This window comes from Cydia strobilella, chromosome 3 (assembly GCF_947568885.1).
Source record: "Cydia strobilella chromosome 3, ilCydStro3.1, whole genome shotgun sequence".
Taxonomy (NCBI): domain Eukaryota; kingdom Metazoa; phylum Arthropoda; class Insecta; order Lepidoptera; family Tortricidae; genus Cydia; species Cydia strobilella.
The window spans coordinates 18,383,703-18,396,050 of NC_086043.1; the positions used below are offsets into that span (position 1 = coordinate 18,383,703).

Sequence of the window (12,348 nt, forward strand, 5' to 3'; positions counted from 1 at the left end):
GTTACCGTTTTCATTATAACAGTCTTACGTGCTCTTTTGTTTGGTTTCGTATAAATCCTGGAGACTATATAAAGGAGCCAAATCTCTATGTATGAAAAGTGTCCATCAAAAAACAGTAATTAGGCGGCGCCACCATACACCGAAATACTATCAAAAACAACCTACGTAATTTGGTCGGGTTATTTGTTGCCTTATATGGTTCATGTTATACTCATGTCCCAGAGCCTAACTAGCGCCAGAGAGGGAGAGATTAAGAACTATTATTTAAAGCTGAAAGCGGTCATTTTGCTACAATTCTGCCATAAGAGATTGGCATCCTTTCTATACCATCCATAGTATAAATGTTCAGTACTATTTGTACTAAACTTAAAATTAATGAACATTACAATATCTATTGCTTAATTGAATTTGCAATACGATTCCTTGTAATACTTAGTGAAATGCAAAGCACAATGTATAATTTAGTGCAAGCACCTCCTCCGTGGGAGACCGACAATTTCCCGGCAACGTGCATATTAAATATTAAAGTCTGTAAGTACGGAGTTATATTGACGTTGATATTTTCATGAGCGATTTTTTGTTTCAATCAGTTTATGAAACATAGTGCCAGAATATTTCAAACCTAGATAATGATGACTATAGAAAAAAAACCTGGCTAAGTGCGAGTCGGCCTCGCGCACCGAGGGTTCCGTACTTTTTAGTATTTGTTGTTATAGCGGCAACAGAAATACATCATCTGTGAAAATTTCAACTGTCTAGCTACCACGGTTCATGAGATACAGCCTGGTGACAGACAGACAGACGGACAGACGGACAGCGGAGTCTTAGTAATAGGGTCCCGTTTTTACCCCCTCTTTGGGTACGGAACCCTAAAAATGAAACCTATTACTATTTAGTAAACTAGAAATTCTTCTGTGATCTTTGCTGCACTAACTTCTTATGCCGCCAGCGTATACCTAATAATGCTAGAAGATGACACAAATTGGTCAGAGCTATTTACCCCATATCCCTTTAAAATTCTCAAGTTATTTCAAGTGCCAAATAAAGCAACATTTCTTTTCACCACACCAGCTGGCTAAAGGCTCTCTTGATTGTTCAAAAACGGATAAGAAAGTGGCATTTTATTCACATGTGAGGCAAAGTAATCAAATGCAAATTTTGAGTTGTTTTCTTTCATTTGATGGTAGAATTGACTTTTCAATTATGATTTTGAATGATAAATATTTAATAACATTAATTTTGAATCGATTTGCTTTGATTTTGTTTGATATTTTACAGTCAGTATTTTCCTTGTGTTGGTGTGGTGAAAATTTTTGTGTTTTACTCGGTGGCAAAATTTGTGGAACCCTCGTGCCTTGAATTCCTTGAAACCATCGCAACCCTCAAGATTCCATTTTTCGAACCAGGTTTTCTTATCAAATCATTGTGGTCAAAATTATTATTAAGATCTCGAATAGGTATTTGCTTACGTACCTACATTTAGTTAGCGCGTATCAACAACAAAACAACAACATTTGAAAACTAATTTCTGAAGGATTTTTAGCAGTTCCTCTTCTTTCCTTTACTTTTCAATTTACTACTTTTCCAAGTGTATGTACACAATGTGTTCGTTTCTTTGGTTAATCTGTTGACTTTTACATGCAATGACAAGCTTTTTAAGTTGGATTCAAGTGAGATCGTGTTGGGGCGCCATTAGCGGGCCTCCGTCACGGAAACAGTCCATAATTGAGCTCTACCCCGAGCCGGCTCGGGGTAGACTAACTCCCAGTGAATCACTTGACATTGAAAACGCACGCTAAACAAAACTGAAACACCCAAATCCGGGGGTGATTCTAGGGCGCTCCCATCGATCTCCGTGGAAATGGCGTCGCCCCCCTCCACTGCTGACCTTGGATGCCGGAGACGCACGAAACCTGCCGAAAATCGACGAAGCCTTCATTCATCGGGATCCCTACGCCCACGGGCCATGGGTGAACGTGGGCAGATTTCGAATTTCCACAAACATCCTGAAGCGAAGTTGGAAACTTGGTATTAACTGAAACTAAGATTATTGTTTAACTCCAATTCAATTTTGCTTTCTCGATTAATTATTTTTCCTTTGGATAACTTCGTAAACTTTAGGTAATGAGTTTGTTATTATTTGCTACATGTTTTTAAATATTTAAACATTATTATTGGAGAATTAAGTTATCTCGTTAACATTTAACAATAAGAACATAACATCCGTATGCAATCAACAAACCGATCATATATCTACGGTTGGCAAGGCAGCCAACAGACAATGCGGGGTCGCGTTATCATACTGTAATAATATTTGCTTATGACCTTAGGAAATTTCTGCCTTGCAATCTGGGTTCAGAAAACGTAACACAGTAATAAATGTAATACTTATACAAGGTATTTTCATACTTGGAAGTAGCTGTTCCTAAAGAAATGATTCTTATTTCAAATACCATTTTTTTAAATGGCAGCCTTTATAGAATTCTGGATGACGTAACGTGATAGTGAAACAGTCAATATTTGATATGGAACCATTAGCCGCCGCGTGCGATAACGCGCGACAAGCGCCAAGTTCACTAATGAATAGAAGACACAACACTGTGCCAGTTATGCATTGCTATCCACTGTCACACTACATCTGAATCTTACAAGTGCTACACTTCCAGTCTCTTCTTCACACCGCTAATGTTCGTAAAGGACGACACTATCCGATCGAATCAGTTTCAATCTCAACGAAATCTGAATAATGCAGCCGGTCTGGCAAGTTCGGCGTGCCCACGATTCGTGACAAGTATACAACTCCTTGGCAATGGAAATGGAATGCAAATCTATTGATCATTTTGTTATTCAGCGAGACCTGCTTAATTGTTAAAACCTAGGTTACCTAGGTTCCAATACATTTCGATAGGGTTCTAACCTGTTCTGACTGATCTTTTCACACTTGATGACAATACCTATCTAGCTTGGCAAGCGCCCAACTTCGATGATAGATTAATGGTAAAAAGCGGGTTAATGATTTTGCCAAATATGCTCTCAAGATTCATCCAGGTCGGCATAAAAATGGCGCCCAACGGTAAATGCAACATGTTGCAAGTGATCTCGAACAAACAGTTGCACTTTCGCTAAAACACGTCGCCAGGGTGACGAGGGGTGAGGAGTGTCACAAGGGAGAGGCGCGGGGTTATCAGCGTTGATAACGGCTCATCCATCACTCGCATCTATCGCACAATGCTCGGAGCGACGCCAGACGGAAGATTTTGAATATATGTATAATTCTTTGAATATTCTTCTATAAATATTGTCGTTTTATTACTTTTATTCTCTAAATATTCGTTTATACGTAACATGAAATTTTTTGTTTCCCGTCATTTTTTCCAAGCATGTTAACTGATCGGTACAGAGTTTTCTAGATTCATTTGAATTGTTTTAACCCTTAAAAGTTGGTTGTAGTTGTGATGGTACTATCAAATAATTGCCGAGGTCGCCGTCATCGAAATCGATATGGAGAACTATATATACTATCAAATATAGTAACTAGATCTTTTTGACTTTCAATACTTAACTAAATAAATCTTTTGAAATTCTTATTGGAATCATATACAAGCGACAAGGTAGGATATGGCTTGACTGAAGGTAGTGAAGGTGTTGAAAGTGAACTTGATTTTAACGACATTTCAGCATGAACTTACGACAATGATACTTTTTCCTTGAAATCTTTGTAAATCCAATAATCATAGCAAACAAGTGATTACTTAATAGGAACTAGAGAAAAAGATTAAGTTATCTGTTACACCGTGGAAGAAAACTGTATATTATGAAATTTTATTCTGTAAAAAAACTCGACGTTATGTTTTAATTTATATAAAATTAAGAGATGCAATTTTTTTTTTCTATATTATTTGCAAAGTAATTTGATAGGTTTCCTCTGTGTTCGGTTACTGAAAAATAAATTAAGTTGTATTCCTTGTTAGTGTTGGTGTTCCTTGTTCTAGTTTGCTGCATTTAAAGTTTATTTTGTTATTAAAACATTTTTACCTTAATTTACAATTATATTAACAAGTTAACGAAGAACCGCATTTTTTTGTTGTTTAAAAAGCTAAGTAAACAAGACAAATCACGTTTGATGGTGTAGTTAGTTCGGATGAACACAACGACGCTGTCAACGATATTACGCAACTACTCGTGACTCTTATTACGATCGTCTCGAACAATAGAGGTATCAAGTCTCGGCGGCGCGGGGGAATAACTTAGGACCTTATAAGAGCTATCAATAAAGTCGTTAGTTGAACACCGGTGGAATCTAAACGCTTCCTTCTCTGAAGTGAATTCTAACGTGCTTCGTCCTGCACTTTTCGTATCTAGGCTCGAATCAAGATTTGCAATTGTTTTAAAAATGTCCCGTTTGTATTAAGCAAAGATAGATATAACTCCGTAATAGATGGATACAGTCTAAGGAAAAAACGTGCTACGAAAATCACGAAAATTTGATTCTCGATCAGATGACGCCACTAGTTTTGGCCTACTCTCGTATAGAGGGCGTTGACTGTTTCGTTTGTTATTTATAATTTTAACGCATACCAGTGAAAGAACATGGGTCAAAATCATATAAAAATAATTAATGCAAATAAAATAATAATTTATCCATATTTAAATACATTTTAACGTATTTTTATAAATCTTCATTTTTAGTTTTAAAGTATGTCAATAGATGGCAGTGAATTTACAGTGGTTACAAAAGTACAGCACAGTACCGCTCTATCTTATTATATCCTCATTGGTATTAAGTGATAAACATTTAATATCTGAGTAAAAAAACTGTTGGTAGGGATGTGATTTTAGTTGTATGAAGCACTTTTTTTTTAAACGAATATTGATATTTGTTGATGCACAACTTGCACATATACAGTCATACTACGTGACCTTAAAGAGTTCATTCAAGTTTAAGTAAAACAGGTTATCTCGATAACCTAAAAAAAATCTGTCGTTGACATTTCACCTGGTTGGCTTGCTATGTTCAAAACATAAATTTGCAAAATAACAACAAAATAGCACTTATTAATAAAGCGGACGATATTAACGAAGGCAAAAATAATAAAAAATATGGTGAACGCGCACATCCACAAGAACGTAAAGAGACCACAGAGTAAAGCGCTAACACTCACGGAGAAAAAAGTTCCAAGCGCGTTCTCGTTTGACGGGACGAATTCTGCAGCAATATTTCTGTTAATTACTATTTAATGTTCAGTCAATCCACTCTGTAAAGCGTTGATACATTGTTCTCCTACATTTGCATGCAGCATTGAAGAGCAGATCAGTTTAAACCAAAAATCACATGACAAGCAAAAGGCATTGTTTAGCCACTTCGCGACAAATAACAATAGTAGATTGTTAACCAAGGGATGAAAGGCACTCATTTCTTCCGAAGTGTCTTGGCGCTCGAACGCAGTGAGAGCGCCAATAGTCCGAGGCAGAAATGATGCCTTTCACCCGAGTTAAACACTCTACTTTTCATTTCGAATACGAGGAAAGTAAAATGCATGTGTTTTTTCAAAAACATGACGAATAATACATTTTTATAGTATTTATTGAGGGAACTTTCAATTAAAAATTCAGGCAAAAGTATCGTTATTTATGGAATGGAGAGTCAAGTATCACAATGGAAATTGTATAACAAATCCATTTAAACTCAAATTTCAATTGCTTATCGTAAAAAAATTAAAAATATCGTACTTCGAACGTAAAATGCTCTAGTGCAGACACGTATCATTTTCTGCGCACCTTTTAGAACAACAATGACCCTCTTTCAGAGCATGAGAAATGAAAAGATCATTATTTGATCTTATCATCATGGTGGCTTTCATTTGACACATGATCTTCGATTAGCTTTTCACACCACCACCACCACCACCACCAGCACCAGATCCATCAATATGCAGTTTTTCAATGTTGTGCAATTCTTTTAATAGTCTCATTAATTATCTAACGTTACCTCTTTTCCGTCAAAAGAGCGCTAATTAAGCAACGCTGGTTCCGATACTACGAAAATTACGGAACTCTAAAAGCGTTTTTACACACACTCCGCAAATGTTGCTCACACGCATCGTTGTCGAGCAAAAACGACCGGGCGACTCTTGATCTTGCGTCTGCCACTACTCGAGCAGGTTCGTTACTACATGTTTCTGTTTATTTTTTATTCTTTACTTACAACATTTCGGTTTTAACTCCCATTTGTTTCATGACTTTTAATTTAGACTTATACCTATGTACTTACAAATTTCTTTCTACAATGATTTTTATTATCTGTTTAGTCATCCAGAGCGTTTCTGAGGTAGATACTCGTAAGATTAGCCAAAACAAATCTCTTCTCTACGTTAAGAAGCATATCATTTCTCGAGGTATGTAGTGTTGAAGAGGCATTCGCTATAATTATTTTGAATGCTGGTTCACTTAGACACTGTTTGCCAGAACCTGTACTATTAACGCTTTATTATCCCTTAGCCGCGCCATCGCAGTAATGGTAACTCGTTTTTAATTTCATTTTAAGTACATACCTACTTAGATCACTGTACGGACGACGATGGAGACTGGGTTATCTTTCAAACAGCAACATTATAAGGCATGCTGAATGTTATGGGCTACTTAAAATATTATATTATTATTTTAGCGTGCGGAATTAAAAGAAAATATTTTACAGTTAGCTTTAACGGACCGTGACTGTTAAGTGTAGATTCGGTAGCGTAGTCACATGATGATTTAAAACACCTCATCAGTTTTTGCTTACAAGTACGTAATTTTTGTTGCCATGTCATTTGTGTGTTATACTGCTATAACTATTCGTATCATTGCGTTAACACATGTTTGAATTGTATGTATCAACACTAATAAAGTGCCATTCGCCATTCTGTCTGAAGTTTGATATCAGCAAAATATTTAAATTAGTGTCGTGGTTGCAGCCTGCTTCCAAAAATTATAGTTAGCGTTTCTCTGCCAACGGAACATAGTCTTTGACTGTGCCACAGCATAAAACATTTGAGTTACAAGTTCCATGAGTTGAAATGAGACCATTTATATTACCGGACGAAACCGGATTTCATAATAAAAACCCAATTGAAGTTCATACTTCCCTACGTTCAGAACCATTGTAGTGTCGTTTAGGTTCAAACTTTTATAAAATTAAATATCAGGCTAAATTACACATGCTTTCTAATATTACTACTCAGTGTCTTATTTATAATTTTGTTTCAAGTGTCAGCAGTTGATTCTTATAAGGTTGTAGTCATGAATGCATTTGCCAATCGGAGAGTTGTAGGGCAGGTCATGGCTGAACGTAAGCATTAACGGATGTGTGAACGACAATTGTTATCGATATTTTTATTCCGCTCATAAAGGGCATAGTGACATTTCATGTTAATTAGCACCCTTTCCTTTTTTCTAACCGCTTAACAGTTTGAAACATTTACAAATTGTGAGTTTGCAAGACCATGTTGTTAAATCTTTTACTCGTGATAAGATTTCCGATTTCCGATAGTTTGACAAATAATGACATTAATATTCTTCTACGATATAATATGTGAATGCGAATTCAGGCGACTCGAGCACCAGGCGAGCAGTGGATCGCGGCGGTGTCGCGTTACGCGGTGGCTGTTGACACCACTGCCTGATTAATATTTATGATACGGCTGAGCATCTCGCATGGCCGGTTCGCTCGACGCGAATTTCCCCTCTCTCGCTCGCACAATCTTGCCCACCGTGCGCCAGACAGAGAACACATGCAACACATATGGTGTCTTTCAACATTGACGGCGCGAAATGCGAATAAGAATCCCAAATCCTCTCGATTTTCAGTTGTATTTCTGTTGGTTTAATCTTCAATTAGAATTCCTAATTTGTACACGTTGCCACTACTTGTTTGAAATTCGTTAGGTGTAATTGTCATGTTATTTTTTATTGTGATGCTCCATATTTGCTACCGGCTTCGGAACCAATCGTATTTCCATCTGAAGGATTTTTGTTTCTGTCGATATTGTACGAATCATGCGTATGTGGGCCAAAGCGTGGGACCAAGAACATGTCGCGGCTGAGAGTATCGAGTGGATCGAGGTATCTCGACCGGACAGACTGCAGACTTATAAAAACTATACTAATCATAGTGGAAAGTGGTGCTGTAGGACGGATTACGGTCATTAATACAAGGAGGGCGGTATAAATAACTGTTTGTACTCCGAAGACGATTGTTACGAAGCTGCGATAGACGTATTGAAGATCTTTGCACTTTTCATAGTAGGTATGCCGTCACATAATGGGATTAATCGTCTGTAGTTTCCTCAACTCGCTGGCGTTTGCCAGGAGCGATGACGCCTGTGTTCATTAGAATTACTCATTGTATCGTTTTATTTGTTAGGTATTTAAAGTCTCACTTGTTCTCAATTGAGATGGACTAAAACAATTAAGCTGATCTTTTGTTTTAACAATTAATTCAATGAACTCATCGTGTCGCCAAATGGATTCTAAAACTCGTTTCACTGGGTTCATTATCAAACATGTTCATGAATTTAGCTACTTATTTATTCAGACGTGCGTATCCGTTGCAAGTCGGTAAGTAATAGTAAGTATGCGTCGATTGCTTCTTTATCGATGTCTTCGCTCCATAAGTCTCTGCATTAACAGAACTATCATTGTATGCTTCTGAGCTATTATCCTTGTTTGTCTGGTCATTTTCCGTGCGCTCGCGCGCCTCTGCCGGGCCGCGCTTGCAAGACTTCACCCCAAGGTCACGTTATCGTGCTATCGCCAGCCCTGAACCGATCCAAGGCCATCGAATTCACAACACGTAATAATTATCCGGCTCTTGTATTTATCTAATCCAATGGGATGTCAGCGTGCTACACGTCTTACAGGAACTCATCAATCTCGGCCGTCGGGCGCGCGGTCTTGGCAATTTGCGAGCGCGAGTGGGGCACGTAGCGGACGCCTACTCTCGCTTTTAAGCAGATATAGAGAAATATCGTTTCAAATTAAATTAGCGGCGTGTTTACATTTTATAAATAGAGCGTTCACGTGGCCGCATATCGACAGCGTGGAGCCGGGCACTCACCGTGGGCTGTTAACATCCTCCGCGGCGGGAGCGGGTCCTGGCACAGTGAGGCACTAGCGCGGGAACTGAAGCACTCACAAACGGCGCACTAAGTTCGGTGGCACACGCGATGACTGCACGGCGCGACACCCACAACTAGAATGCGAGGCGACGTCGGCGGGGCGGGGGGCACCGAGAGCGACACACGACCGAGCCGCGAGAAGGACTGCGGACGGGCGCGAGCGCGCCCCGTTCAATTGGTCGAGAGGGGGCTGACGTCACGCGCGCCGGCCAATGGCCGCGCAGCCGAAGCTTCGCGTCGTCTCCGCCGGAGGCGCTGCGATCGAGGAAGTCGCCCGCCCTATAGAGCTTCCTTCAGCTAGGGCGTGTGCTTACACGGGCGGCATGAAATCACGACCGACTAAATAATGAACTGTCGTTTGTCATCGATATTTGATTAGCATTTTTGTTTGACTACCTTTACGGTAGTATAAAGAGCTCTTGAGTTTCGTCGTAGACTTACAGGTACTTAATAAGATAACGAACTGAAGAATTTATTAATAACAAATTTGAGAAGTTTTATAAACCAAATATTTTATTGTTTCTAACCTTAAATTCAGCTAGATATGTATTTTTTTTAAGTAGGAACGTAATAATTGAATTAAATTTTAAAGGATCTGGAAACTTGAAGCCAAATCAACTAGCAAAAAAACGGATGTTGGGTCTCAATCAAACTTGATAATCTCAAATTAATCTCTGGATTTCGGTGGAGGCGGAATTTAATAACTTTACTGTCTCTCTTGATATTTAATTAGGTGCTTCTTGTGACGGAGTTTCCTTAAGATCATCTTTTGAAATCTTTTAGGTACCTTGTCTGATGGCGCCGTTATTTTGTTGTTTACTTTAAGACCAACTTAAGTTTTGATAAATCATTTATATTAACATTGAACTTGCTATCAAAACGAAAAATAACACAAATTTCAAAATCATTATACCTATTATGTCATGTTGTATGTGTGTCACCATAAACGAGCATCGGGATGTACAAAAAATTGTTTTTTTTTGTAAGTAAAGTTATTAATTTATTGCTAAGATTATTAAGATCAACTTTTACTGTGAGGTCAAATGATATCTCGATTATCGAGCGTCGCTTAGCTACGATAAGCATATGAAGCAATTATTTAGTTGTAGATAAGTAATAATATAATTCAAATTTTTCGTCGTACTCTGTTAATCACTACTTGAATTTAAGTTAGTAGGTACTTATTTTCCTACTTATTATTATAATATACGAATGCACAGGCAGCTTAAAATAGCTGATACGTGCATATCAATGTCCTGCACTTGTGTTTTGTCCATTCGTAAAATGTTTGTCGAGTCTGTTTTTAAAGGAGTTCACTGAAGGCGCACTGATTACGGATTCGGGCAAACTGTTCCATACTTTAACTACACGGTTAGACAGGAAGTGTCGTCTTGGGTTGCTACTACTCTGCGTCCGTGCCAGCTTCAGAGAATGTCCTCTCAGTCTGTCATTCATATTCCGAGTGAAAATGTCACTTAACCCGGGTACGTTGTAGTGTCCTGTGAGTATTTTGTATGTTTCTATTAAGTCACCACGTTGCCTTCGCTGCTCCAAGGTTGTCAGGCCCAATTCCTTCAACCTATCTTCGAAAGATCGGTTGCGAAGAGATGGCACCAATTTTGTTGCTCTTCTTTGGACTCTTTCAATAAGGTTGATGTCCTTTCGGAAATATGGATTCCAAATTTGGAAGGCATATTCCAATAAGGGTCTTACGTATGTTTTATAGAGCTTAATGAAAATATTCTTATCCATATAACGGAAAGCTTTCTTAATAATATATAAAACAGAGTTAGCCTTTTTGGTAAAACCCAAAATGTGTTCCTCCCATTTTAAGTTATCAGCTATAACGACACCAAGATCTCGCTGGGAAGCAACACTGCAAATTTATGGAGCCAATATTATATGTCTGCTTAGGGTTTTTTTCCTTATATGAAGTACAGTGCACTTGTCTGCGTTGAGGGTTATAAGCCAATGTTTGGTCCATTGATAAATGCGGTCTAAGTCCTGCTGTATGATGTTATGGCTAACAAGAGGGTTTCTCATAATCTTTGTGTCGTCAGCGAATAAAAACAAATCTGACTCTACAACTTGCCTAAGATCCGTCAGAAAAATCCCAAACAGCATTGGTCCAAGTACAGAACCCTGCGGGACTCCACTGTATACGTCATGCGGATCCGAAAGGTGCTCTCCAACTCGTACACGAAACTTCCTCCCTGTCAAGAAGTCTTTTATCCAATTGAGTAAATTTCCGCTAATTCCAAAATGCTCTAACTTGACAAGGAGTTTGTTTATCGGGACGCGGTCGAATGCTTTCTCGTAGTCCAGGTAAATAACATCCGCTGGAAGCTTTTCATTCCAGCTACTAGTCCACTTATTGTTAGGAAATTGAAAATGCTATGCTTGACTGTTGATCAATCGAAAAAACGTGCGTTTATCATCTCTACATAGCATTTTGTTTATACTAATACTAATAATTCCACGGGCGACTTCGGCCACGGCAACTTCTGTCAACTCCGTTGCTGTCGCTGGTGTGCTCGCAAGTGGCTGATGTAGTCGGTCTTGTTACTAAAAGTTCGCGAACATAGCGGGCATGTGAGCACAGCATTAACAAAGTTACCTATCCTATAGGGTATTGCCGTGGGTGGTCTGGCTTTTGTCCATACATTACCTAAGCATACCTATATTTTGAAAGAAAAATTCTTTCAGACTCTCGCGCTTCAAGAGCACTGTCATTAGAGTTGGTTGTAAACAAAACCCTTAGTGGTGCCCGAGGGATCGACAGCTGTCTCCAAGCCTCATTCGACCATTAAACACCCACTCACTGCTATACTCGTAACCACCATAAAAAGACAAGCAAAAACAAACCCTGTCACAATACTTTCTGAGTTCAGATTCGGAAATTATCGTTTTTCGTGTTTTCGCACAGAACTTAAACTATGCTTAATAAAATTGAGTTTTATGTTCGCGGAGTAAAGGTTATTTCCAATTGGCATTTTATATTAGTGTATACGACAGGAAATTGTATCGTACGTTGTAAGTATAAGTCGCGATTAAAAAAAGAAATTTATTGTGATGGCGCGTATACCTTAAGAGCCTTTTCACATTGTCCGATCCGATATCGTATGTTGGAAGTAAGTAAAATGTAAGTTGATGTAAGATGTGTTTCTGTATTTATTTATGCGTTTAATAAATC

General features: G+C 38.4%; 1 protein-coding gene across 9 annotated transcripts in view; it reads right to left on the minus strand.

The window, feature by feature from the left end:
• The window catches only part of LOC134756048 (myocyte-specific enhancer factor 2), a 64,000-nt gene extending 54,694 nt beyond the window's left edge, over positions 1-9,306 (minus strand). For 6 of the 9 annotated variants that reach the window (XM_063692835.1, XM_063692834.1, XM_063692840.1 and 3 more), the window contains exon 1: positions 9,095-9,305. The gene's annotated coding sequence lies outside the window, so the exon portion shown is untranslated. Of the gene's footprint in view, positions 1-9,094 lie in introns of all 9 variants that reach the window. The other 3 variants (XM_063692833.1, XM_063692836.1, XM_063692841.1) reach the window with 3 other exon arrangements.
• Between the last annotated feature and the right edge of the window lie 3,042 nt (positions 9,307-12,348).